The sequence below is a fragment of the Larus michahellis genome, chromosome 12, assembly GCF_964199755.1.
Source record: "Larus michahellis chromosome 12, bLarMic1.1, whole genome shotgun sequence".
Lineage (NCBI taxonomy): Eukaryota > Metazoa > Chordata > Aves > Charadriiformes > Laridae > Larus > Larus michahellis.
This window is the reverse complement of record NC_133907.1, coordinates 2,885,978-2,907,628: the sequence shown is the minus strand read 5'-3', so window position 1 is coordinate 2,907,628 and position 21,651 is coordinate 2,885,978. Positions and strand designations below refer to the sequence as shown.

Here is a 21,651-nt window from a genome sequence, read left to right as displayed (position 1 = left end):
GCGAGAGAGACGTTTATGGAGAGCTAAAGAGTGGTAGTTAGTGCTGGAGCTCTCCTGTTACGGGAACTGCTGTGGGGAGCTTTTCCTTGGAGACAGTCCCCAGAGCTGATCCACAGATTACCTTTCTCATCCCTCCTCCCTTCCCCGCCCCTCGGATTTGGCGTTCGGCTTTTCAACGTTTTTATTTCAGATAAATCCGCAAGCACATTTTTCGGGTGGATGTCACCAGGATCCACTTCCTCCCGGCCCACAGACAGCCTGTCTCTTATCTCACTTACATTAGTATCAATTATTTACAGCAGGAATGCTAAATCATGAAAACGAAGTTGCAGCGAGGCACTGCCTTGGCTGAGTACCCCGTGCCGGTTGCAGCTTCCCGAGCCCCGGTGCTTTTTGTACTTGGCCTCGCAGAGCAACAGCCGGGAATTTATTCCCCCTTTCCCAGCCGCAGGTGAGAGCAGTGGCCAAGCACTCGCTGCCCATGTTCTTCTTGGGGGTAAAAATCATATACGGGGTGCAATGGCCAACATGTCTATAGGGGAAGCTTTTCCACCGTGACTAGGTTTTGGAGCAGCACAGCCTGAAGGTTTCCTTTGCTTCATTTTTTTCCCCCTTTTCCCAGAGGCTTCCGGACACTGGGAAGCGATGTGGAGGAGGAGGGAGACCCCCAGCCTGCCCCTGCATCCCGCGGCTGATGGACCTGACACCCCAAAGCAGGGTGCAGACAGTCACAGATTTGCTGCCCCGCACCAGTATCGTTGCCATTTCCCTCCTCCTCCTTCCCACTGGTGTATTCTCTCTTCTGGGAGACCATCATTTTGGGGGAAAAAGCTCCTTCCCTGCTCATGGTAGCCAGTGCCGTGAGGTCTGAACGGAGCTCTTCCACTGGCACGTAACCACTAATGGGCTCCTTAAATGACCGAGCGCATAAGGGATTTTTATTTTTTTTCTTGATGAATAGTATTTAAACATGAATAATTAAAATCTCAGTTAAATGGGGATGTTATACAGCTTAGGACAGTATAAATACAAGTGTCTGGGTTCTTGTTCATATCTTTACTCTTTGGATCCAGAACAGCAGAAGTACTTTACCTCCGTTGGTAAGTACACCACTAAGTGAGGTGATGCTGAGACCCTTGACCTTGGAACAGTGCCTACGTGTAAATTTCCAGTAATTCTCTATATTTTTCAGATAAATCTCTGCTTGCACCAGAGAAGCTGTCCTTTCCTAGTTTTGGTTCGGCTGCTTACCCAGCACATTCCCACTCTGCTAGTTCCAAGTCACGAAAGTGAAAAGAAACCCCGAGAAAATAAAAAGAACAAATAAACCTCCTGAAAGCTGGTTGTGGAAACTATGCAGAGAGCCAGGAGACCCTCCGAGTGCAGACCAGAGCCCGCAGATGCTGAGCAAGCTGGTCTTGACCCACTGTGGGCTAGCGAAGGGGTCACCCCACGAGACTCGAGTTAGTCCCGACCTTGAAAGCTCCAAGACTACAACACAGCTCCTTAAAGGAAGCCCCCAACCACCAGTGGCCAATTCAGCCCTGGAGGGATGATTTTGGGCACCTTTGAGCCTCCCTGGCAGCGTGCAGTGGCTGCGGCCCGTGCCGTGGTGATGGCGAGGAGCTGAAGGTCAGGGCTTGCCGTGGCTGGAGGTTTCCATCGCTCAGCAGGTGCTGCGGGAGTTGGAAACCTTCAGCCAAGGCGAGTCCTGTCCCCAGCCCCGAACGAGCTGGCTCGACCCTTAACTGGTGCTTTGCTGTCACCCACGCGCGTGGTTTTGGGCAGACCCCGCAGTCGCTCGCGGAGGAGAGGGAGGACGGGTGTTCTAATTTTAACCTGCTGTGAGTCTCTTCATTAGCCCCGACCCTGTTTGACCCTTTTACTGTGATATCAGCCTAACTGTTTATTTTCCTCATAAAACTAAAACTAGATCAATTGCCCGTGTCTCAAAGCCCTTTATGCGTCTTGGCGCCCAGGAACAGCCCCGCCGCTAGCAAGAGGCACAATGCAAATGGGATCTGTGGGAAACGGGGACGGTTTGAAGCAGGCACCAAGACGACCTCCCATCTTCCTCCTTCTTCCTGCTTAACCTTCATCCATTGCATTTAAAGGATAAACTACACCTTTATATAGTGCTGTCTATATGTGTGTGCACGGCGTGTCTCTGTTGTGTACGCATCTATACAATCAATAACGGTGTGTTGCTGGGGATTTAAATATTAGTCTTCAAAATCCAGGTCTAGAGCACCAGATTTATTTGTATGAAAATATACCCTTTCTGGCTTAAGTAAGGATATTAATTATAGATGCAAACCCATAAATCTTCTGGCTTTAGGTGAGATATTTGTTGGATTATAAATATGAATTGGAGATGAGGGTCCTGCTCTTCCTATTATTGCTATTATTATTACTTACTGGTTATTATTTTCTATATGATCAGTATCTTCAGGTGGGTCAAACATTGCTGGGGAATGGGGAGCTAAGCCTTCCAAGGGTGCGCACATGTTGAATTCATTAGAAGGTTTTCTAGCCCAGCCTTGCTCTCCGCTGCGTTTCACAGCCCGGTGAGTCATTAAACACCCTGTTCAGGTCTCTTCCTCTCCTCCCCGACCTGCTTTTGGTACCTCATCTCATTGTACTGCGTTTGCCAGATCATATCGAGCTCCCTCATGTTTATTAATGCTGTCCTGCGCATCCTATTGACGATGTGCTATTGTTTCCCAGGTTCTGCTTCCGCACCAGTCTTGGAATGCAGCCAAACCAGGAGCCACCGGGGACCCCAATATCATCCAGGGCTTTGTCACAGGTGACAATTTTCTTCTCTGCCATTTATTACGGCAGATCTGGGAACATCAGTAATAAGCCACAAGGGCTCGATTGTCCAAGGAGCTGAGCACCCAGAATACCAAGTGGAGGGTTTGCTTCAGGCAGGATGAGACAACTTTGGTGTGACAACCGCGGACAGTCCTGATGGGCTGGGCTGGTGGAGCCTCAGCATACATCGCCCCAGAGCTGAAGAACTGAGTGTCACTAGTTAATTCAATACAAACCAAGCCACGAGTGCATCGCAGTGGATCTCCCAGAGTTTACCAAGTGCTCCAGAGCCAGGATGCCAATTAACGAGAGTTAAATTGAAGACTTCATTGAGGACCTCAGGGCTTGCCGCACCTGATGCCATTTCCCTGCTGATCTTTGCTGCTCCAGCCACGCTGGTCGCTCTGTGCTCCATCAAGGACCAAAGCCAGATGCCAAATGCGAAGGGCTAGACGCTCGCGAGCATTAGTAGAAGCAGAAGGCGTGGAGCTGGGCTGGTGAGCACCAGGAGGGATCCCTGAAGGCAGCCCTGGCAGGTGCAGCGACGCAGCGGGCTGCTGACCAAAGGAGAGCACGTGGAGGGATCTCAAACTAAGATCATACAACACCCTGCCCTGAAGTTAATAGGACCTTGTACGCCAGGACTGTAAAGACAGGGCTCTGCGTAAGGTCTGCTTTTTTGAATTAGACTCCTGTGCTTAAATAAATTAAGTGAGCTGTCGGTATATCAAATGATTTAATGCCTTCTTCGGTTTTGCAGCGGAATCCTAATGAAAATACTCTTCAATATAAAATGCTGCATAAATTAAATGGTGAAGTGTTTTAATAAACGTTCTGTTGTTACGGTGAACCACATTAAAGTAGTGTTTATCTCTATGGTAATGATGTTGCCCAGGCTTTAAACGAGTTTCTGCTGGTTCAGGCTTTTTTTTTGACAAAACATAAGCGTTGTGCTTAAGTTGTTCCGTTCAAAAGCATCTGCACGGTTCTTGGGCCAAACCCCGAAATCAATGGCAATCTTGTTGGCTGGCTAACACGGAGCTGGGTTAAATGGCACTGGGAGCAGAAGGCTCTTGCAGACTGAGCTGGAGCTGCTGAAGAAGTCGCTGCCTGATGCCCTCTTGGGTGCTGGTCACCGCAGCAAAGAGGTGGCAGGGGCTGGGGGCAGCAGCGATGGCCTGAATCGTGCCGAAGCTAAATCCAGCACAGCTCAGGAGCCAGAGTCCTTGGTGGTGCTCAGCAGGGGCAGCGAGCTCCGTGGTGTGGGCGGCAGGGATGAGACGAGGTCCTGGCGTCCCAGCTTCAGCCACGAGGCCCTAAAGGTACAGCTGGATAGGAGAACCACAGGGAAATCACGACTCCGCTGCGGAGGGGCTTAGAAGTCTGTCTTTGCTGATCTCATTACAAGTTAAGATAACAAATGACTTCTCTTTGATATCCTTTATATAAGGTAAAGACCTGCTTTTAAAGGTAAAGACCTTACCAGAAGATAAACTCCCTTATCTATAAATCAATTATGAAACAACTTTAATCCTCCCTCTTTTGGGTATCAGTTCTTATCTAACCACCTCCACTCATCACAGGATTTCTTTGGAAGGAATTTTTTTCCCTGACACTGTTTTCAGAACTTGAGACCCCAGAAATAATGTCCCAGTACCCAAAGAGAAAAAATAAATTAAGAAAAAAAAATAAATATATATATATACCCGTTTGGTCCCCAGTGCATCTGGACGCACAGTAAGGTGTTGGCTGGGGCTTGCAGCCAGTCCCAGGAGAAGTCCATGGGTGGCTCCTGGAGCCACCCGAGTGAGGGGTCTGCACCCAGGGATGCTGCTGAAGGATTTCCATGAAAACAGGAATTTCAGCAGCTCCCAAAGCAGGGAGCCGAGCCGTGGGGGAGCTCCTGCAGAAAGCCCCACTGTGCAGGGTCATGGTGCTCTCTCATTCTGCGATTTCCAGGCGTAGATGTGTGTGTTATCAAACTACACACCTCAGTGTACAAACTGAGTTTGTACACCTACGAACTCACAGTTTCAGCAACTTTTAAGGAATACGGACGTGTCACTTCCCTGAACAGTCTACCAAACCAAAGCAGCAGACCGGGGTCAGCAGCATCTCGCTGGACCGCTGGAACCCAGGTCCTTCATGTCCTTGCTTTGAGCTGCTCTCTTTGGCACTGCATTTCGGGGTTTTATATAGCAGAAGGATGTAGGCTGGGTTTGTTTTATTTGGTTTTATAGTACTTTTCCAGCCTTTCCACTGGCGAAGATGAAGTACTAATAACACCGCGGTGTCTGCGCGAGTCTCCACCAAGGCCAGACCAATAACTCTGAGAAAAAGGCAACTGTCCCACTCAGTGCTCGGGGATAATGGCTTAAATACTCATTATTTGGAACATTATAAAACCAAAGAAGGACCACCCCATCCATGGGATATGGGTGTCTGTATGTCGATTCACAGTGATCTCTGGTGGATCCAGAATACGGCTTAAAACAAAAGAAAAACCGGCGTGGTTTTGAAATGGCCAGTGATGATGAAACCGTCTGTTGGGAAGTTGTTCTGATGTTACTTCTCCCGATTTCAAAAGCACACCCCTCCCAGCCTGAATTTAACAGTGTCAGCTTCCAGTCACCGGCTCTTTTTATAGCTCTGTCTATTAGATTGAAGAGCTCTCCCTCTCCGCATTTCTGAACCCTGTCTGAATACATCTGGATTGTCATTAAGCCATCCCATAACCTTCCCTTTGTTAAGCTAAGCGCACTGGGGTCCTTGAATCTGTCACTATAAGGCATGTTTTGCAACGCTTCAGTCATTCTCGTGTGCCCTCTCCCATTCATCACCATCCTTCTCGAGTCGCAGACACCCGAAATAGCCGCAGTGTCCCACTAGATGTTACACCGGAGATATTTCACTCCCCTATTTTTTCAATTTTCCAGCGTTGTGTAATTGCATCCCTCCTCCCCCCGGTGAAATCCTGCTTCCCACAAGCGTGGCTTCGCGTGTGCCCACGTTAACCTGGCTGGTGTTTGCTTCCATCTGGCTCAGGAAAGGTGCAGGTCTGGGGAAGAGACCCATCCGCACACCCACCCTGGTCCTCCTCGAAGTCTCACCGCCAAACTTTGATTGTAACGAGTTCTGATTTTTCTCCCATTCGCTAAAAACGATGAACTGAAACACAGCCACTTGGGATGATTCTCTGATATGTTTAAACATATCAGCGGGGTTTTCATCCGTTTAGCGCTTGCCGTGTTGATTTCACATTGTTTTAGCTTCCTAATAAATGAGACAACATTAAGTCAAATGCCTCGCAGAAGTCAAATGTAACAGTGTTGATGAAATGTACTAAATCAATCAAATCTATAATCACATTCTTGAAAAATTATATCAATTTCATTTAATAAGATCTATTTTCCATTAACTCATGTTGATTGTAATTAATTATTCTCCTTAAATTGTTATTAATCAAGTCCCTTATCAGCTCTTCCATTATTTTTCACGAAATCAACAGCAGACAATCAGATTTATAATTGCGCAAGTCATCCTCCTCATCGACGTTTGTGCCTTGGCACAAGGGCAGGGCTGCTTCGGGCTTCTGGAAAACTCCTCTGCTCGCCGATGCTGCCGGCCCGGGGCGCTCCCGGGACAGGTTTCCAAACTCCCGGGCACGGGATATCGAGCGCTGCGAAACGAAAAAATCCTCTAGCGGCAGTAGCAGCCGTTTAACATCCTGAGATGGAACTGAAGATATTTCACATCGTCATATTACATCGCTGATTCACTTAGCTTTTTTCCCCCCAAAAATAGAGAAATTAAATATTTAGTGTCTGCCTTTTATGCATTCTTTTTTTGAAGTCTGCTATTCTGTCTAGACAACTACCTTCAGTCTCCTACATCTGAAGAGCACTTCCCTATTGCCCTCAGCTCTGCTAGCCACAGGTCTCACCTAACAGCCTCCTGCTTGGGGCTGGTTTACATTTCTTATTGCTCCTTTTCCCTTCCTTCATTTCTGTGAATTTAGACCCGCTCTCGCTCCCCTTTGAGCCTCTGCTTTTAACCAGAATAACCTTCTCTTTCCCAACACTGATGTTTTACATGATTCCCCAGAAGCCAGGGTGCCTTTAAACAGAGTTGCCCAATATCATTCACGTTTGCTGTTTAAAATCCTCCAGGTGACCTGGCTTACCACTCAGAAAAGCAAAGGGACCTGCTGCTGGCTCAGACTTTCTTCTCTCGGTGGCCAGCAGGTACGATTGAAACAGGGTCACCTCTGCGCTGGCTGTAGCTAGTTTTTGGATCTGTGATCGGTTCTCCAGCTGTCAAGGTGATCCTGTCGAGGATCCTCCTGGTTTGGGTTAGGAAACGCTCTTCTACGACATTTAGAAAATCCAAAAACCAGCAGCGTGAGCCCTCCAGCCCACACCATTCGAGCTGAAGTTCCCCAGGACAGCACAGGGAAATTGTCTTAAATATAGATAAGTGACTAAGGAGCCAGCAGCCCCCGCTTTCTCGTGAGAGTTGATGGTCTGGAGAAGTGTCTTCTTTTGGCTTTTATTTGAAGTCACTTTCTCTTAAGTTTCTAGTGGTGCTTGGAACGCAGCAATGTCACTTCTGATATTGATTGTCCCTCCTGCACCTTCTTTGCCCACTCAATTCTTTCTAAATAGGTTACGACTATTGATTTTAATATTCCAGGCACACAGATTTTCTCCCCAAGTTTAAGTCATGCTCTCCAGATAGAATTTGCACTCATAAATTAGTCGTTTCCACTTTTTTTTTTTATCGCTCAGACTCGCCACACTGCTGTACAGGCAATTAATGTTCTTCTCCTCACCTCCCTTGGTGTGTTCATTAGCTCTCCTCTCAGCATCTTCATTTTCTTCCTTGGGCCAGAGATGAGGACGGGTGATGGAGGATTTCTGTACTTCTGCATGCTCTCCAGTGCGTGCTCATGCAGTCCAAGTGTGTCTTCTTCCAGAAAGGCCACCAGCCCAAAGAGCTGGCGGGAGAAACACAGCAGAAGGGAAAACCTCAGCCCAACCACCGCCAGTTGCAGCACGGGTGCCCTTCAGGGTCATCATGGCAGTGGATACAGAATGATTCAACACCCAATCTGCCGTACGTCTGCTTCAGACCGTCTCCAACCTCCTGATTTCTTCTGGCAGCCACTTCCCATATTCAGCTCGACCTGCTGCGGCTGTTCCCCAAGCACACACAAGCGCCTTTACTGGGCTGCCACAAAAACATCACATTTGGGAACTAATCTCACTTGCTTTTTGGACCCCGGGGGATTTCCAGTGGTTTTTGCAAACCTCAGTGATGGGGGGCTAAGCCAAGAGAGAGGAAGAACTGTGCTTGGGGCACCTGCACAGGTGGCTTGAGATCTGAAGGTTTCTTCTCACCTGCTCATCTCATAGAATCACAGAATGGTTTGGGTGGGAAGGGACCATAAAGCCCACCCAGTGCCACCCCCTGCCCTGGGCAGGGACACCTCCCGCCAGCCCAGGCTGCTCCAAGCCCCGTCCAACCTGGCCTTGAACCCCCCCAGGGATGGGAGCGGCATCTCCTGCCTTTGGCACGCGCTTCAGGGTTGTGGTGGCTTGAATCCAGCCCGGGCCAAGCTGCGCTGGGCGCAGAACACGCTTGTGCTCATTGTAACTGCCCCTGTTGGAAAGCGAGAAAAAACCAAGCAACCCTAACCGGGCAGGTCCGAACCGTTTTGCAGCCGAGGGCTGGAACAGAGGCTTCTGATGGTTTTGAAAAGTCTCCCGTCCGGGTGATTTTATTTACGGCTGATGCGTGTTAATGTAGAATCGCTGGTTAGAAAATCGCTGTTTCAGAGGAAAACCAATTTGCAGCAATTCTCCAGATTTGGCCCTTGCGGGGCGCAGTGACTGGGGATGTGCCTGTCCCTGCTCTTGAAAATAACCCCCTCCATCTCCCTTAATCCAGCAGAGTATCCGGGGGCAAATCTGCGAGCAGAGAGGTGGGGAAGTACGAGAGAGAAGAAAGCGGAAAGTGTGTGAAATAAACAAGCTACAAAACGCCTCTGGGTTGCTCTAAATTATGCATCCTTCCTGTCGGGGGATGTTCAAGGTTGTCTTTTTCTCTGAACCGCCCTCCTCCTGCATGCTCACCTTCAGTTTCTGGGACACCTCTGCCGTGGGTTTATGGTGACTTTCCCTTCCTTTTCTTTGCCTTTTAAGCAATTTCTTTGCTACCTTTTAAAATTCGGGACATGACGAGTGAATCCCCCCATGGGCTGAGCGGTGGGGGACGGGGAAAGGGATAAATGGTCTCTGGGAAGAGGTGGGTGGGTGCTGCAGGACAAGCGTGGCCGTGGGCTGCTCACGGTGGCTCCCCCTGTTTGAGCCCAGGACAGACGGACGGGGTGGTGTCCGCAGGGACCCCACGCAGCCCCCCCCCGCCCGCAGCCCCGCTCCATCCCGTGTGCAGAGCCAGGAGCTTCACTGGGACGCGCTGGGGCTCCCCGCCTCCTGCCAAAACACGCGGGGGCTCTTCTGGGAAAAAGGCTGAGCCACTCGTTTCCTTAATGCGATGGGCGCTCGGTTCGGTTATGAATTCCATTTTTCAAATTGTAGCCGTTACTTTTCTTTTTTTTTTTTTTTTTATTATAAAAACCTCTAAATTTCATTAGTTTGCACTTACAAAAATAAACCTGGCATCAACTACTGAGCTCTCCTGAGATTGTGTGTCGTCAATTTGCCCTGCCACCGAAGCAGCCCCGTGTCACGCCTGGCGCGGTGACAGCACCCGGCGCCCAGCCTGCGGCTGTCACCTGCCCTGCCTGGGGGCGCAGAGGTGCTTTCAGGGACTTCTGCCATTAGGAATTTCGGCTTCAAGGTTCCAGGGGGAAGAAAGGGGAAAAAAAAAAATAGAAAAAGAAAAAAAAAATAGAAAAAGAAAAAAAAATAGAAAAAGAAAAAAAATAGAAAAAGAAAAAAAATAGAAAAAGAAAAAAATAGAAAAAGAAAAAATAGAAAAAGAAAAAATAGAAAAAGAAAAAAAAAAGGAAGGAAGTTGATTGTAAATTTAATTCCTGCATCTTAGTCATTTCTGAGCCACGGGTCATTAAGCACACATTAGCGCTGCTCGCCATTTTTCACAGGGGCTGCGCCAGCGACACCGAGTGCGGCTGCTGCATCCCGGAGCATCCTGCCGGCGACCCACGGGCATCCGGGGGTGACGGGAGGCACCCAGAGCCTGGGCAGTTTTTTACCAGTTTTTCTCCCAGAGGAGAGCCGGAACGGTGGCAGTCGTGGGTGCGAGCGTAGCTGATAGCACATAAACGTCCTGGGAGTGCTGACTTCTGCTGTATTTCGCATTAAAACGCCTTATTGTCATATAAAACACCCCCGCCGCGTTTCTTATCTCTCCCCGTGCTCCTGTTCATTTTTAACCCCCGCAGCCAGGCAAAGGTTAAACACTTTTCGGGCTTCAGGCATGTGGTCAAGGACTCGTCCAGCCCCACCAGAACGAGCACTATTTGTTGCCAGCCTAAACTGAGGTTTTCTTTTTAATGGAAAAGCCGCGTTGTGTCCCGCCGGCGTGAAAGATAAATCTGGGAGGCTGCAAAAAACCCGGCCCGAGCGGTGCCGCGCTGCCCGTGCTCAGCGCCGGCCAGGGCCGCTCCCCGTGTCGGTCTGTCAGTCTGTCCGCAGGCTTGACAAACCGCCCCAGGAAGCCGGCTCCTTTAATAGGTTTCAGGGCTTTATTTATAGCCCCTTTGAATAAGTGCAGCTGATACTTAAGATCGGCGGATTTAATGACAGCGAGCTGGCGAAAGGCCAGGTCTGCAAATAGTGCCACTAAAAGTCTTCTCCGCCATAAAATTTGTTTAATGTAAGAAATCATATCGCGCGGGGTTTGGCCTGCCATTTTTATAATTAGCAGGCGAAATCTCCATTTCGCTCCTAAGAGCAGCCAGCGCTTTATGGGACGCGGCTGTCGTTCGGTGGCGCTTTGGAAATTTATCTCCACGTTCGGAGGGACTCTCGTGCTCTGTGTCCTGGGGGAAGGGGACCTCTCCCACCCTGGATATCCTCGCGCTTCCCCAGAGACACAGAGAACGGGAAAAAAAGCAGCAGGACCTGTGCCAGGTCCATGTGGTGGCTGAGCATGGAGGAGGAGGAGGAGGATGATGATCACACCCCGTATGTGCCAACCCCCAGCACCGAATCCTTGCCAAGGAGCCGCCAGCCCATGCAGCGACATCCCTCTGAGATTTGACCAAAAACCCGTCAAAGTAACCAGAAAAGCAGCTCCTGGGCTGGGCAGACAGCGCTGGGGTAGCTTGTGATCTATAAAAACGCAAAACGCGTTGAGACCACTGCACGTTTATCTCGCTTTGTCGAGGTTTGATAACTTGGCGATGCTTTTCACTAAAGGGCCGTGTTAGATTTTTGCAACTACCCCCACTTTTTACAGACTTCTCGATAATACACAAAATCCCCGGCAAATGACCTCGGAATGAGTTATTTCATTCCCCTTTTTTTTCCTTCCCCTAATAGAACAGAGATGAGCTTGGGTGGTTTTGCTTATTAACGGCAACGATTGGCTAAGGACACATGGAGCCGGGCACCGCACCTTATGGCCTGGCACCGTCCCTGGCAGCATCGCCGCCGGTGGCAGCGTGTCCCTGGGAGCAGCCTTTGCAGGGCAACATCTGCCCTGGGGCTTGCAGAGGGACCAGCCTGCGCTTGGGGGAGAAGGAAGATCTCCTCTTCCAGCCCAACCCACAGCCCATTCCCCTTCGTAAGGGCTTTTTTTTTTTGGGGTGTCGTACAGGTTTGTCCTCCCTGAGGGAGCGGTGCCTTAAAAAAAAATATGTATTTCAGGTAATAAAAAGCAAGCAAAACTCTAAAAAAACTCAAAGAGTGGGAAGTCCCATTCGGCTTTGCATTTAGGTGTAGAGGTGCACTTCAGGAGCTCTCCCCGCGTGACCTGGCGGCAGTGCAATAGCCAACAGGTCGCCCACTCCCTCTTCACTCTGGTCACCCATCCAGCCTCCTCCCTCCGCAGAAGGGCTGAGAAATAGGTTTTTGCTCCTCTCATTTTCGGAAAGGTCCCCTCGAGATGTGTCCCCAACCTGCCCACCTCCGGAGCAGCCGTCACCGCTCGCCCCTGCAGGTACCTCTGTCCCGAGGTGGCCCACGGGGCGGCGGGAGGGTCTGGAGGAGACGGGATTATTCTGCGCATCTTTATGGGAATAGCTTTCCCTGGCGTTCGCGCTGCGTATGTCCTCTGGACCTCCTGCCATCTCAGCTGTACGTGGATTTTGGTCCAGCTCCTTGCCATTATAAAGATTAACCATGGGCGAGCCCCGGCCAGCTCCGTGATTTAGATTACCCATTTCTGTAATGGACCGAGCGCTTGCCTGGCTGCGAGATGGGCTGATATTTATAGACACACTCTGGATCCCAGATAAAATGCTGCGTCTTTAGTCGAAGATGGGAGAGATGATTAGTGTCCTTTCCGCGGGATACGGTTTCGGGAGTGCCGTAATGCCTTGCTGACCTGGGACCTACATTCAGAGGAAGCTTTAAAATTAAAAAAAGGCAGAGGAAGGGAAATAATTGGGTGGATTGTGCTGAAAAAGGTGCTAGGCATGGCTGCTCACTCTGTCTTTTTTTTAATTTTTAGGCTTTTCCTATTGCATTTTCCCCTCCAGGAGGATGAAAAATTGACAGCGCTGGGCACACGGTATCTCCTCTTCAGATCCGAGGGAGAAGTACTCACACGGACTTTATTTACTGGCAGGAGGAGAACTCCATCACACCGAGACGTGAACGTGTCTCCTTCAACTGCATCTGTGCATGTGGGGCCTGGGGGGGCCGAGGGGGGAGCCGCCAGCGCCGGGGGGTTCAAGCACAGGGAAAATGAAGCTCCTGCCCTTATTTCCTGGTAAAACCTAGGCATCAAAGAGGCACCTTGTTGCCTGTACAGGTGTTTAGACCTGTTTAGACAAAGAATTTCATGTTTTTTTGGTCTTGGGGGCCCCTGGTAACTCATTCCAAGGTCATTTGCCGGGGATTTTGTGTATTATCGAGAGGTCTGTAAAAAGTGGGGGTAGTTGCAAAAATCTAACATGGCCCTTTAGTGAAAAGCATCGCCAAGTTATCAAACCTCGACAAAGCGAGATAAACGTGCAGTGGTCTCAACGCGTTTTGCGTTTTTATAGATCACAAGCTACCCCAGCGCTGTCTGCCCAGCCCAGGAGCTGCTTTTCTGGTTACTTTGACGGGTTTTTGGTCAAATCTCAGAGGGATGTCGCTGCATGGGCTGGCGGCTCCTTGGCAGGGATTCGGTGCTGGGGGTTGGCACATACGGGGTGTGATCATCATCCTCCTCCTCCTCCTCTGTGCTCAGCCACCACATGGACCTGGCACAGGTCCTGCTGCTTTTTTTCCCATTCCCTGTGTCTCTGGGGAAGCGTGAGGAGATCCAGGGTGGGAGAGGTCCCCTTCCCCCAGGACACAGAGCACGAGAGTCCCTCCGAACATGGAGATAAATTTCCAAAGCGCCACCGAACGACAGCCGCGTCCCATAAAGCGCTGGCTGCTCTTAGGAGCGAAACGGAGATTTCGCCTGCTAATTATAAAAACGGCAGGCCAAACCTGGGCGTCAAAGAGGCACCTTGTTGCCTGTACAGGTGCCGGCCGTGTCCCCTGCGACAGCAGGGCCCATGCTGTGCTCACCGGGATGCTCATCCTGGCTCTGCAGCGGGCAGGATGCCGCTGTGAGATCCCTTTGGGAGCGGCCGGTGCTGCTCAGGGGGCGTCGAGGAGCGATGCTGGGAGACGAGCCCTCCCCTGGCCCCCCGCGGTACGTAGGGCCAGGCAGCTCCGCTTTCCACCAGCCACCGTCCTTCCATCTCCACGTCAAGAGGGGTTCGTAGTGACGTGATCCGCAAGGGGGGCTGGCGGCTGTATTTCGAGCCCCCAGAAAGGTCCCGCAAGGTTTTGAAATGGATCACCAAAATCCTCCGAGAGAGCCGACCCCCGAGGAACCGGCGTGTAGCAGCGTCAGCAGCTCTCACTTCAGGACACCAGCTCTTTCTCCTCCTCTCAGTTAACACTACAAATCCAGAGGCTTTTCCCCCAAAATTAATGAATCAAAGTGAATTCCTTGTACACGTCTCACCCATCATCCAAACCCGGCGATTGGGAACATCCTCTTCCCACCCTGTGTCCCCTGGAGCGATGCAAATCCCCCCACAATCCCTCTGAAAGGGAGTGTGAGCTCCCAAAAGGATTTCAGGAGCTTTCTGGGATGTGGGGCCAGATCCTGCATCCAGGGAGAACCATGTCCCCTGTCCCCCCGGGGCTGTCCTGTGCCCAGCAGAGATCTCCGCGTTTGGTGACTCGGTCACGCCGGTACACGCGGACTCGCAGGTTTCAGCGACCAAGTGTCGTACTGACGTGTAAAAATTTAAACTATCTCCTGAATGGAGGGCAGAGGGAGCAATCCAGCAGATTATCTGCAAGGATTCGATCCTGCTTGCGTTTTGGCAGAGCCCTGCCGTGGTCCTGTCCCCCACACCCGGGCACTTCCACTCCGGGAATGTATAGCATAAAAATGCGCCTGCAGCAGGAATGTCGGAACGGGCACCTGAATGGGCATCTGGAGAGGAGGGTTTGGGCTCTGAGCTTCAGACACAGGTTTGAACGTGCCCGAGCTGCTCGTCGGTGCCTGTGCCCGGGGGCTTGTCCCTTCACCGGCGCATCCCGTGTCCTGCGCGAGGCACCGACGCAGCCTGTTACCGATCAACAGTCGCATCGGAATAACACGTTTGCAGACCGAAAGTGATTTTGCTACAAAATCTACCAAATTTCAAGCAGTGAAAGCACCTGATCAGGGTATGTCATGCTTTGCTAGTATACAAATCACAGGCAGATGAGGGCATTTCACTCAGTAAAGCCGCAAGTTTCGAAATAACCTAAATTTCTCTGGCCTAAATTGCTAATTGCAAATTATTCACCCAGTTCTGGTAGAATGTCCTGTTTTTGCTGAACCAAACCCAACTGTATAATACCCTCTTAGCCTACTGGGCTTATCTCCAGAGCTCAAAGCTGTTCCGCTTCCTTGTGTTTCTTCTCCCTCTCATTTATTTACCGTACAATAAATAATAATAATAAAAAAGGATTTTTAAACCAGAAGTTTTCTTTTTTAGTGCACGGTTTGCTGGGGTATGGGGAGAAGGCTGGAGAGCGTGAACTATTATCAAGAATGCCACTCAAATTACAATATGATTGTCTGGAAAAAAAAAATTCTGGCAGCTAATTCTGATTGCAGTGCACATTTCTGTGCCCGTGACAAATGATTTCTAAAGTTAGCCTCAAGGACACCAAGCTTCCAAGAGGTCACTCATCTACGGTGTTTATTTTATTTGCCATACCAAAAGAACTTTTAAAACGGTTACATTAAGAGGAGAGGAAAAAAAAAAAAAAGGGAAGAAAAGCATGGATGATCTGAAAAAGATGGAAGTGTTTTGTTTTAAAAGGACTGATGCTCAGGGCCATAAAGTATGAAATACAGGAGGGAAAGCAGATTTGGGGCTAACCTACAATATCACATTAGACTTTAAAGCTGTTCCAACAGACTAAGCATTTGAGAAAGAATCGGAGCTGTTTGTGATAAGTTGCTCCTCTTATCGGCAAACTGTCATCTGTCTTGAGTGAGAACATTTTGTCCACCCTACCAAAACAAGTCAGAAAAATTGGATAAAAACAAAAATATAAATCAGAACGGTAGCTGGGAGCAGAACTGAAATGATGGCAATTTCCTGGCAAGGATCGCTGTACAGCTAAATGTCAGACGTGCCAGAAAGAATTATACTTTCGACTTGAGGTCAGGAATTATGTGCGAGTGTGCGGTGGCCAGACCCCCGGCCAGTGCAGCCACTGTGGGAGCCATGCGGATTCCGGTGACAGCCACGGTGGCTCCGTGGGCTGGTGCGTGTCCCGGCTGCAGACCGGCCGGGAGCACCGCAGCTCTCCCACCGCAGGCTTTGCTCCTTCCCCGGCTGCCGCATAGCCCAGCTCCGCAGCACGAACCTCCACCTTCTACGATGACGAAATCATCATAGAATCACAGAACGGTTTGGGTTGGAAGGGACCTTGAAGATCACCCAGTGCCAACCCCTGCCCTGGGCAGGGACACCTCCCACCAGCCCAGGTTGCTCCAAGCCCCATCCAACCTGGCCTTGAACCCCTCCAGGGATGGGGCAGCCACAGCTTCTCTGGGCAACCTGGGCCAGGGGCTCACCGCCCTCACAGCCAAGAATTTCTCCGTGTTATCTCATCTCAATCTCCCCTCTTTCAGGTTAAAACCGTTCCCCCTCGTCCCATGGCTCCCCTCCCTGCTCCAGAGTCCCTCCCCAGCTTTCCTGGAGCCCCTTTAGGGACTGGAAGGGGCTCCAAGGTCTCCCCGGAGCCTTCTCTTCTCCAGGATGGACCCCCCCAGCTCTCCCAGCCTGTCCCCACAGCAGAGGGGCTCCAGCCCTCCCAGCATCTCCGGGGCCTCCTCTGGCCCCGCTCCAACAGCTCCGTGTCCTTCTGCTGTTGGTGCCCCAGGGCTGGAGGCAGCGCTGCAGGGGGGTCTCACAGAGCGGAGCAGAGGGGCAGAATCCCCCCCTCGCCCTGCTGCCCACGCTGCTGGGGATGCAGCCCAGTCTGCGGGGGGTTCTGGGCTTCTGAGCTTCTCACCCACCAATACCCCCAAGTCCCCCTCCTCAAGGCTGCATTTCGGCAGGGTCCGTGCTGCTGGGTCAGACCCTTTCTGCTCACAGCCAGAGGCAGAAGGTGGTGAGGCTGCAGCTTGCCGAGGGTCTCGGGGCAACCTTTGTTGGTGGATGAGAAGCTCAACAGGCGCTGGCAACGTGCTCTGACAGCCCAGAACCCCCCGCAGCCTGGGGCTAAGTGTTGCTGGAGCCGCCCTGCCCTGTGCCTGGCTCCCTGCAGCCGCTTTTCCCTGGGATAAGTGCCTTGCAGATGATAATCATGAATTAAGTGCCTCCCAGCCTGTTTCTAAACCTGATCATTTCCCTGCGTTCCCAAAGCACCCCTTTGGTGGACGGAGAACGGAGGTGCCCCCTCTCCCCAGGTGGGTGTGGGGTCCTGGGGACCGACTGCATCCGAAGTGCTGGGCTCCCCCCCTCCTCTGGCTCTCCCGCAGGGAAACCCTGCTCAGGTCAGGAGAAACATCAGGGTACGACCTGCTCCTTGGCTGGGATGACTATGGACAGCCCCTCTCTCCACCCTCCCCTTTGCAGCCCCCCGTGGGGAGGCGTTTAGCTGCACCTGCACTTCGTAGTGCTTCATGTCCTCAGGCCAAGGGGACGGTGCACGGGGACACCGCGGGAGCTTATGTGCCTCTGGAGCACGGAAAAACATCTAGGGACATGGGGACGGTGCACGGGGACGTTGTGGGTGCATATGTGCCTCTGGAGCACGGAAAAATATCTAGGGACACGGGCACGGTGTCATGGCAGCACCTTGGCATTTGAGCTGGAGGCAAAGCGGGGTGTCCGTAACACCACCGGGGACGAGCCGTGTTCATCCTCCCCCAGGCAGAGCTCGGCAGCCCGGGAGGGCAGACACTGCTTCGGGCCCCAGGCACACACCAAATTTAGACTTGGGAGAGCGGGAGGCGCCGGCACCTCGGTGTCCAAAGCAGGATGGGTGGAGGGGAGCCAAGGTGCAGCCCACCAGCCCCTTCCCTTGTCCTGCCCTGTCTGACCCTCCCGAGTGTTTTTCTCCTTCATTTCAACACATTTAACACCGTGTCCCACCGCAGCAGCCGGGCTGATATCACTGGAGGCAAGACCTGAATCAGATCCTGAAAAAAATCAGCTGTTTAGATGCAACAGAGCTGCTGCGCTCTCGGTGGCAGTGAAACCACAAGACACCCAATTACAATTTGGAAACATTTGGAGACAACTCTTTTACAAAATCACGGAATGGGAAAAGACAGATCCCAGGCAGAGAGGAGGCGTGTGGTCCGGCAGGTCCTGAGTGGCAAAGTCACGGCAGTGGCAAAGTCACGGCAATGTCAAAGGCTTGGGCAGCCTGCGGCATCTTCTCTGCCCCTAGAAACCGAGCAGCTGAAGGGGAGTCACCGGAAAACTCCCCCAAACCCTTTCCAGGTGGGGAAGGGGGAGTTGGAGTCGCTACGAGGGCTCACAGCCCCCAGCACTCGCTCCCTGCCCACCAGCCCTGGGGGCTGCGGGGCTGTGGGGGCTGCGTCACACTGAACTGCTCCGCTTTGATTTGGATTTGAATTATTTCTTTTTTAAAAATATTATTCATTTTGCCAACAGTTTGGTGCTCAAGGCACTGCAAGTGCTTGGGTCAACCCCAACGAGCGAGCAAGAGCCGAGCCTTTGCTTCAACCTGCCTGGGAGCAAAACCTCCTAACACATCGTGTAGGCTGGATCGCCGGGTACCGCAAAGCCCTGGGACAGGTGCCGACAGCCAGCGCCCATCTCAGATAGACTAAACGGCTTGTAACAGGGGGACTGGGATAAGAGACAGCCATTTATTCCCTCTTGGAAATATCCCAACAGCGAGGACATCGGGGCTGCCCTTTCAGCAGAGGCTGCCGAGAGGCTGGTGCAAACACAGCTCGTACGAGCACCGTGTAACGCCCGTTTTGTCGCCAGAGGAGGGCTGGCTCAGGCAAGGGTTAATCAAGGCTGCGCTGTGCACCTCGCACACCCGCCCCGCATCCGCAGCACCGTGGGTGCACGGATATATCTCACATACGCAGGTATTTATTTATCTACGGCATGTGGGCTGGGGAGCAGACAGGCTCTCCTCTCACCACGGTGGGGTGTGGGATGCCAAGCGAATTCTCTCCATCCCCTCTCTGGGAATCCTGGCAAGCCCGGGGGAGCCGGCAGTTAATCATCACCGCGTCGCTCCGCACCACTGCGGGACTTCACTGCGGCCGTTTGGCAAGCCCTGGAGCAGCCATCGCCCAGAAAACCACATTTTCCTTGGTGCCCCAGGGATGGCTGAGCACTCAGCCCCTCCTGGGCTTCATCTGCGGGGTCGCGGGTTTGCTGATGAGACCTTTCAGTCCCATTTAGAAGAATTTTATTGGCGCTTTTTTTTTTTTTTTTTTTTTTGCCATTGTAATGCCCTAACATGGTGGTTGGTACGAAAGAGCTGGCAGATCAGCCAGGTCACGGCCAGTCCCTCTCCGCTGCCAGGCACACAGCGGAGCTGAACTTCTCCTGGGGTTGCTTTTGGTTGTGCTGTTTGTTTGCTTGCAAGGATTATCATATTCCCTGCCCGTATTGCACCACTGACAATAAATCCAAAGCAACCGGGGCCCGAATTTTTGCAGAGGTTTCCCGAAGGGAATGTCAATTACCTTTCCCTTCCAGCACCGCCAACGTCCTCTGGCACCTACAAATCCCAGTTTTATTTTGAGAAATGCAGCCACTTGCTCTAATGATTCAGCCTGCACTCTAAGGCGAGCAAAAAAAATAAAAATCTTTAGTAGGTAAACTTGAAAAAGCAAGGGGTGGTTTAAATTGGTACGGCTCTGTGACTCCAGGCATGGAGAAGTACAACCCCAAACAAAGACAGTCTGTGTGCAGGCAACGGCTTGTGTGTGAAGGTATGGAAGGGGTGGGAGAACGTCGTAGACTCCTGAGCTCTCGTTTTGGGTGAAATTCCCATCTGGGACAGCTGGGATTGCTTTTGCTGCTGGGGGTTTGGTTAGAGAAAATAGGGCCATGACCTGGATTGGGATTTCTCTCTCTGCCCAGCACGGTTACTACCTTTGAGCCTGCTGAGAGCCCTGTGCCTTCCTGCACTGGTGGATGTGCCAACGTCAGCTTTGGAAGGGGAAACTCAAGAGCCTTTGGGTCCAGAAAGGGATGGAGGAGAGACTCCCTTCCCCTGCTCTGCCATCACCACAGGGACCAACGCAGGTCCCTGGGATGGAAACGATGGAATTCCCTGGGGAGGAACTGCCCTCCTCCGCCCTTGGATGACATGATGCCCTCTCAGCACTTGTCCTCCAGGTGCTTCACCTCACTCCATCCCCACCGCTTCCCCAGCTCTCTCTTCATGGGCTGCCACACTCCTTCTACATTTAGATGCCAGTCTGTCCTGGCTCATTGCTATTCTCCACCCGTCTCCTTAGCTCAGCCTAGTTTCAAACGCGGATGCTTTGTCAAGGCGCCAGGATCCCCGGCGGAGGTGAAGGTTGGTAGATCAATGCCATGAGCACTTCCCAGAGCACAAGCACCTCTGCACATCTTGTGCCTGGAGAGAGGGACCAGCCCCAGGGCTTGGAGCTGCTGAGGACCCTCCCTGCAGCAGCACTTCCAGACTTGCAGCCCCCACCTCAGCTGCCAGCTTTTTGGGAACCAGCAGCCTTAATTATCTTTTAAATCTCATTCTCCTCTTCCCTAACATCCCCTCTTTGTTTCCTCCTTCCACCCCTTGGTGTCTGCTGGCAGCGGAGAGCTCTGCCTCTCCCGGCAATTCCTCGTAGCACCACCACATTCCACAACTTGCACACAAGCCACATGGGATTTTCATCTAAACCACCCCAAAAGCAAGGACAAAATCTAAGGTTCATCACTCCTGACTCGCAACCAGACCACAGGCAGTGGCACCAACTCAAGAGGATGCAAATGCTTTTGTAGAAATGCCTCTGCCAAGAACATCCCCCATCGCTGACAGAGGGGTTCAGGGACTTCCCAGGGATTTCCAGCCTAGTCCCATGGGAGAAGGAAGTGCTACCATCCCGGGACACATAGTCTGGCTTTTGTGGTTCGTATTATTTTTAATAACCCTGTTTGTCTCAGACCAGCTCGTTCTGGAATTTCAGAAATCAGGTGTCATTACTCGGTGTCATTACTCTGAGGGCGTAAAGTCGTACCTAGCCAGCAATCCAGCCATCTGCAGATAGATGAGGATAATTTGATTCCATCTTTGGAAATGTCAGACTTTATGGGTGAATAAAATACATTCCATTTTCTTCTGTTTATCAATATTGGGTGAAAACAGACTAGAAACTGCTTGTAAACGGGAAGTGTCAAGAGAGAGGCAATCTACTTGTTACCCCCAGCGTATGCCCAGCGCTGCGGTGGCAGCCACAGAGCACCTCTGTAAGAACCGAGTAAAGCAAGAAAACAAGGCACAGCTGGAAGAAAGAGTAACCCCTGGTAACTCTCCATTTACAGTTATTGCTGCACAATTTGGTCCTGCAGTCATCAATCCTGGTCACACAAAATCAGATGGAATCATAGGATCATAGGATCATAGAATCACAGAATGGTTTGTGTGAGAAGGGACCTTAAAGCCCACCCAGTGCCACCCCCTGCCCTGGGCAGGGACACCTCCCACCAGCCCAGGTTGCTCCAAGCTCCGGCCAGCCTGGCCTTGAACCCCTCCAGGGATGGGGCAGCCACAGCTTCTCTGGGCAACCTGGGCCAGGGGCTCACCACCCTCACAGCAAAGAGTTTCTTCCCAATGTCTCATCTAAATCTCCCCTCTTTCAGGTTAAAACCGTTCCCCCTCGTTCTATCGCTCCCCTCCCTGCTCCAGAGTCCCTCCCCAGCTTTCCTGGAGCCCCTTTAGGGACTGGAAGGGGCTCTAAGGTCTCCCTGGAGCCTTCTCTTCTCCAGGCTGAACCCCCCCAGCTCTCCCAGCCTGTCCCCACAGCAGAGGGGCTCCAGCCCTCCCAGCATCTCCGGGGCCTCCTCCTCTGGACCCGCTCCAACAGCTCCGTGTCCTTCTTGTGCTGAGGGCTCCAAAGCTGGACGCAGTGCTCCAGGCGGGGTCTCAGCAGAGC

At 51.7% G+C, this 21,651-nt stretch overlaps 1 long non-coding RNA gene across 5 annotated transcripts in view; it reads right to left on the bottom strand.

The window, feature by feature from the left end:
* Window positions 1-510: 510 nt before the first annotated feature.
* Window positions 511-21,651, bottom strand: part of LOC141750125 (uncharacterized) — a 54,478-nt gene continuing 33,337 nt past the window's right edge. For 2 of the 5 annotated variants that reach the window (XR_012589579.1, XR_012589581.1), the window contains one exon: window positions 6,123-7,813. This is a non-coding gene — a long non-coding RNA (uncharacterized LOC141750125). Of the gene's footprint in view, window positions 4,146-6,122; window positions 7,814-21,651 lie in introns of those variants that run through there. The other 3 variants (XR_012589580.1, XR_012589583.1, XR_012589586.1) reach the window with 3 other exon arrangements.